The 6,618-nt window shown below is 45.6% G+C and overlaps 1 long non-coding RNA gene across 1 annotated transcript in view; it reads left to right on the forward strand.

Moving 5' to 3' along the window:
• The first annotated feature begins 1,627 nt into the window (after positions 1–1,627).
• The window catches only part of LOC104545269, a 23,586-nt gene continuing 18,595 nt past the window's right edge, over positions 1,628–6,618 (forward strand). Inside the window, exons 1-2 of the long non-coding RNA XR_728175.1 lie at positions 1,628–1,734; positions 3,286–3,401. This is a non-coding gene — a long non-coding RNA (uncharacterized LOC104545269). The remainder of the gene's footprint in view (positions 1,735–3,285; positions 3,402–6,618) is intronic.

Below are 6,618 nucleotides of genomic sequence, written 5' to 3' on the forward strand. Positions count from 1 at the left end.
TTTATCTCCTTCCCAACCCATCTGTTTACTTCTCCCCATCCCACCTCCATCTTTCCCACCACAACTTTGGTGCCAGCGCTCTCCATCAGCGCCCTGCTCTCGCCCTACGTGACACCGCTGTGGTGCCAGCGAGAGCACTCACTGCCACACGGCTTTCCAGAGCCCACCCGCCCACAAGGCAGTGTGGGCAGCTCAGATTGTTATTTTTGTTTTAATTATTGTTACTTTTCACACTGCACGGAGGGCCCGTCAAGGCCTGCATGCTCTGGGAATTGCCTGCAGCTGCAAACACGCCGAGGTGCAGCCATGCTCCATGCAGCACCCACACGCGAGGCCACCGCGTGCCCTGCCTTGTCAGAGGGCTTTGGGATGCTAAGAGTGCCAAAGGCCTTCTGAAAACAGTAATTTCCCTCTGTTTATCCTCTTTGAAGATGTAAAAAGCTCATTTAGAGCAATTGAAGGTAAAGACTGGGTTTCTGGAGGCTTGCATTATTCGCAAGATCCAAATGCATTTGGCAAGAGATGAGTTCGTGGTAGAATGTAGTAATTTCTTAGGTGTCTTGGAACTAAAAATTGGTGAGATCTGGAGATACACAAATAGTCAAATGTACTTCAAAAGACAGAATTTCTTTAGTTTTTAAAATACATTTTCATGAGAAGTTCACACGTGCTGTCACTATGAAGGAAAGACACATTTTCAGGAAGTATTTACAAAAACAATCAGCAGGTTTTTTTAATTTTAGATGTTTTCTGATTTATATAAACTGTACATTGTGTTGTCTATATTTCTACCACTCTCTCCTCCACCTCAAGATGATTAAGGGTTTGTTTCATTTTAGGCGTGGAAATTGCTTTAATATGGCTTCAGTATCTCAAAATGGCCCAACTGTATCCAAACTCACAAGCATCAGTAAACCGAGAAACACAGCAGCTTACAAAAGTGGTAGGCTTGAAACAATACCGATAATTTTTAGTATTTCCCTATGAGTTCAGCTAAAACATAAGGGCATTTTAAACAAGTCCTGTGTATTCAGTACTTGAGATACATGGCATGGAAATTACACTTTCAGATGACATTTGAATACCTTCAGTGGTCTCTTCAGCTCGAAAAAGCCAAGAGGTATAAAACGAAGGGTGACACTGCTCTGGGCTCCTGCCGTTCTCCGATAGCTTCTTCCTCTCCCGTATATTTGTAGTGTAATATGAGGTGAAGATGGCATTTCAGCCTCCTTTCAGCGTCGTTGGTTGAATTCACACTGTTAGATTCATTTTAAATGCTGTTGGACTATTGAATAATGGCTGCCCAGCGCAGGGATACTCTCCCTTGGTGGCAGGATGCGAGGTGGAGCGGTGCCACGAGCCTGGAGCAGGCACGCAGGTCGATGGCAGCGCTGCTTTCATTGCAGCTGAAAATCCACGCTCCTGAATGGGACGGGGGGCTGCACCCCTGGCCGCCCCGCGCGAGCGCCTCACCCTGCTTCCCTGCTGGGGCTGGAGCCACGTCTGCGGGTCCTTGAAGCTGTGCGCGTTTCTCGCCGACTGCTGCATCCCCGACGCTAATCTGCTGTGTCACTAACAAGTTGTATCATTTGAACCTTGCAGAGGAAGGCATCAATCATGAGTGCAAGCTGTGTAACCAGATGTTTGACTCTCCGGCAAAGCTCCTGTGTCACCTGATTGAGCACAGCTTCGAGGGGATGGGAGGCACATTCAAATGCCCTGTTTGTTTCACAGGTAAGACAGGGAGGCCAGGACGTGCATGGCTTGATCTGGGAATGGCACTCGGGGGATTTGTCAAATACTGTATTCCTTGCCTTGAGAAAAAGAAATACTGCACTTGAAAATGCTCAGAATATCGTCTGTCTGAAACTGGGGCGTGCTCCACAGAGCAGCACCGTGGCATTTGACAGCGAGCAGCGCTGCCACATGCGGCGGGCTCTGCATCGCCCTCCACAGTTCAATTCCTTTTGAATTGTACCGTGTGGCTCAAAGGTGCGATGCATTTCCAAGTGCAGGATGTGCAAGGTGTGGACCGGCTCTTGCAAACCCTTATTCATGTGAGTAAGGACCCTTTAGGGGCCAGGTAGCTCATAGTCCACTCAAGCTGGTGAGGCTCACCTGAGTAAAGGTTTGAGAAGACCAAATTTTACAACTGTATAGTTTTCCAGCTGCTCTCTCAGAGTTTTTTTAAAGCCAGTTTGCTCGTGGTGGCATATGTCTACCTCCTTCTCTGTAGCTCATTTTAAGCTGTCTCATCAGTGCAAATAAGCTTGGATGATCTCCCTTAAAGGATCTGCAGGATACGTGTTAAGGGCTGCCTATTGTATGCTCCTCAAAACAGTCCTTAATGTCTACCTTTCCAACCTGCTTGAGAGATGAAGGTGCCATGTGGTGACTGTGGACCCAGTGTCAGCAAAGGGGCACAGCAGCACCTGCAGTTCCTTTGCCTTACCTGGGAGTAGGGTGAGCCCTTGCAGGTCTGGCCTGCAATTTCAGAACCTGTTTTTTTTGTATGAGCTTGGAGTTAATTTATCCTTGCCTGAAACATGCTGTAAAATAACTCTTAGAGTGCATGTGTTGAATTCTGCTGAAGAAGCTATTTTCACATACTGATGATAATTCATATAAAATGAGACAAAAATTAAATGAGATATATTTTTAACAAGCTAAAGCCTGGAGTTCAATATGCTTCACTTCCAAATTTCACTTTATAAAGTCAGAGCAGTTGTCTATTCAAAATCATAATGTAGATACTGTGATACTGGTGATGTTAAATCATAATCTTTTTTTATACTGAACGGACAACCCATTTAAAAGGTCTAAAAATTGTGCCAAGGCTGCCTTTCAGATTCACGTGTCTGCCAGAAATGCTGTTCTGGACCACGTGTCTTCCAGACCAGCCATCAAGGCTTCTCCTGGCCCAGTTGTCCTGCATTAAAAATGCATCCGAAGCACCTGCCGTGGGCCCGGGGCTCCCTGCGGGAGTGGTGACGTGCTTTCTCTGCTCTGATGATTGAGCTCTTCCAGTTACCCGTGGACAGTGTTAGCTTTATGTGCAATATCAAAAATCCAGACAGGATTTAGACTCTGTTAGAAGTAAGCTGCCTCTCATCCTGGAGACTCTAAATTGACTACTTGTAAGGAAATTCTGCTGAACTGAGTGTATCGACACTTCCCTGGCAGATATCCTCGGACTTTTCAGAGTCTTTGCAATGGTAAAAGTGTAGTTCAAGACAAGGGGCCGTGTCTGAAGCAATCTGAACTAATCGTACTGTCTTGTTTCAGTGTTTGTACAGGCAAACAAACTGCAGCAGCACATCTTTGCAGTCCACGGGCAGGAAGATAAAATTTATGACTGTTCCCAGTGCCCACAGAAGTTCTTCTTTCAAACAGAGCTTCAGGTATGTTTAAACAAGAGGAAAAGCAAAGCTAAAGCTGTTGATTTCTCTGTGCAACCGTCACCCCCGTGCAGCGTTTATGAAAGGTGCATACCCTCAGTGTGGTCTCTCCTGCCTTTAAACAGTCTCTGTGTCTCCTCCTGCCTCTCCGGGTGCTATCAGGAGAAAGGGGTCTCTGAGCATGGGTGGAATAAATAAATAAGACAAGACAGATACCATGATTCTTTATGAGAATTTCTCGTGACAGTAGCGTTGCTACATCCTGACATGTCTACGTCAAACACCTTGTAAATAATTTCTTTTTTCTATTAATAATTTAGGCACTGATTAACATACAAAGACTAAGCAAATGGTAGGCTGCCCCCTCCCCTTCCTCACTGTTAAGTCAGAAGTAAAGGCATTTTCCCCGCTGAGGTATGAGAGCAAAGCACGAGTGCAGCTCCACACAACGCTTAATTAGAGGCTCCACCAAGGCGCTGGCACATCAATGAGCTGCAGGTTCTGCAAACCAGGCGGCACATGCCACTGCCTCTGATGGCATGGGGGGCCACAGCCACGCAGTCTGAGCCTCCACAAAGCCAGTGCTTGGCCCTCACCCCTTCCCGAGCGCAGACACCTTTCGGAGGAGCCAGCCTCTGACCTGGCCATGCTACTGAGCTGCTGTCAGGGCCCTGGCCTCAGGGCCACCTCGGAGCCATGCTGGTGGGGCTGGCATTTAAATCCTGCCAATCCCTTTGGTGCTAGACCCATGGTGAGACCTCCCCGGTGTGTGTCTGACATCTCATGGGAGCACACGGCCGGAGCTCGCCCTTCCCGAGAGCGCAAGGAGGAGCCCATCCTGGCCGTGCTTCTCTGGCACCAAAACACCGCTCCCGTCCCCTGGCAAATGTGGTCTTTTTATAGAACGGTACCGTATGCCTCATTTAAATCCATTAGCTTTATAAACCATGATTTACTTAAACTTTGGAGGGTTTTTATTTATCTTGCTGAATTCCCAAGCTGCTGCCTCTTGTGTCGTGCTGTCACGCTGTGGAAGGATGGTTGATCTTTTCACTTTGTTGATTTTATTTTTTTTTCTCCCGGGGGAATCTCTTCTTTCCCTTGTTCTAGCAACTCGATTTGCATAAGTGTACAAAAGTTTTAACTATACCTTGTTAATATTTTAATAAAGTCAGCAGATTTTGGGTTTGTGTGTTCTCACTAGGAACGTTTTATGAAGGCAGCAGTGGCTTGCAAAGCCGGCTCTGATTTTTCCTCCCATTTTTCCTTTAAAGTGGTGTTTGGTCAGAATGCCAGCACAATTAAAATGGGCGCGCTGGCCTCCTAGGTCACCGCATTAACCTTTAGAATCAGATGGTCAAACAAAGAGAACCTTGTTAAATTATAGTCTTGACAGCAGCCCGTTTTTTGCAATTAACAGTTTTAATTACATAGTGTTTCAATTCTTAAGTGTCGTGCATTGCAAAATTGGTGCAAATAGCAGCTTTAATCGGATAAATTATTATTGTAATTTTCCAGTTTTTATTCAGGATTTGGGTGCATTTAAAATTTCTGTGCTTGCAATAATTACCTGAGTAGTTTTGGAGGCCGAGTGAAAATTCAATACTTAGCTGCACAGTTTTAGTCTTTATTTCAGTGGTGACTCAGAAATGTGCGTTTACTTGACGCCAGAGACTTTACTAATTCAAATACCTGAGCCAAGGTGGACACAAAAATATGTGTGTAAATCAGTTAGAATTGCTCCAGGCTTTTGAACCAGTCTGTCTTGGCACGATTATCTCCTCCGTTTCTGATGTGTGAGCTGCCTGCTCTAAATCCCTCAACTGTTGGTTATATTTTCGGTGAGTCATGAAGATTTAGTATCATTTTAGCGAACCAGTTGTTCGGCTGCTAGTTAGGGGGAAATCTGCATAAACCGGTCAGGCTTGTAACGGTGCAACTGTTCTTCGTGGGCAAATCCCCGCCATCTAAGGGTTTCCGCTTGATGAATTTGATTTTTTTGGTTCTGATCTTGCTTTCCCACTGGCGTAAAATAACTGGTGTCAGAATCTGAACCTACACTTTGATTTAGTTTTGTTTAGCTTTGTTACAAAGTAACTTTTTATTTTTAAGTGAAATCACTGAAAATACTTTTTAAAAATTTGAGTATTCAACTGTTTCAAGAAGAAATTCCAAGTGGAGCGCTTACAGAAAAGCAAGAAACACAAGTAGGGTGGGGAAAATGCCCGGCAGCACAGGTAGGAGGTAACTTTCAGAGATTCCATGGAGCGGCATGAATGAGTCCTGCTGATTTGTGAACCCTTCTTTAAACAGTTTGGGTAAAGAGAAGGGCACATGTGTGCCACGTGATGAGAAACGCTGCCACTGTAAATCTACTTTTAGGACTTGGTGCAGATACCGCTTCAGCAGTGTAGCGCTCTGGAAGCGATCAGACCCTCTTTGCACTTCTGAACAGTTGTATTTTAATATAGGTTTATGTTTTGAAGCTTACAGCATCTGATGGAGCCATAAAGCCAAGGCTTAAGAAAGCTCCAAGGAACTGAGCTCATTTTATAAACGGTGGAAATTCTGGTGTGAATCTGGAGCAATGAGTCAGGGAGGTTACCTTGATGATATTGCCAGAAGAAAAGAAACCAGAATGTTATTTAACTGCTTGCATTATCTCATTGGAAATAAGGCAAGAAAACAAGGGAAGGTTAAGTAGGAAACACAAAGAAAACGGTGTGTGTGATAACCCTGCGTACCCTTAAGGCAGAAGAGGAAAGGCTGGCAGCTCCATGTTCTTCAGATCCTCAGTTTGTAAGATTGACAGCTATGAATATGATGAAAATTTCCTGGAAAAAAGTAAGTGCATAGCTAACATACAGAAAACCAAGGCTCTGGCATTTCATTCCCCCTGCTGAAACGTGGTTGCTTGAAACAAGCGCAGAGCTGGAGGCTGGGGGTTTCCTCACGCGTGGGGCAGAAGAGGCCATTTCAAGCAGAGCCCCATGGGTAGGACCCGCATCAGGAGGTGGCAGCCAGCGCCGGCGTGGCCACTCCTCACGAGCAGCTGCAGCCACAGCAACACGCAGGCACCTGAGCCAGCTCTTTCACAACAGAAATTTCGGTCTTTACTGTTTAAAACGTAGCGGGGAGCCCTGCCAGCACCGAAGATGGGTCAGAAATCATGATACATAATGGGTGCTGGGAGTTGCATTTGTGGCGTTATTCACAGCAG

The sequence above is a fragment of the Mesitornis unicolor genome, unplaced genomic scaffold, assembly GCF_000695765.1.
Source record: "Mesitornis unicolor isolate BGI_N332 unplaced genomic scaffold, ASM69576v1 scaffold20180, whole genome shotgun sequence".
Lineage (NCBI taxonomy): Eukaryota > Metazoa > Chordata > Aves > Mesitornithiformes > Mesitornithidae > Mesitornis > Mesitornis unicolor.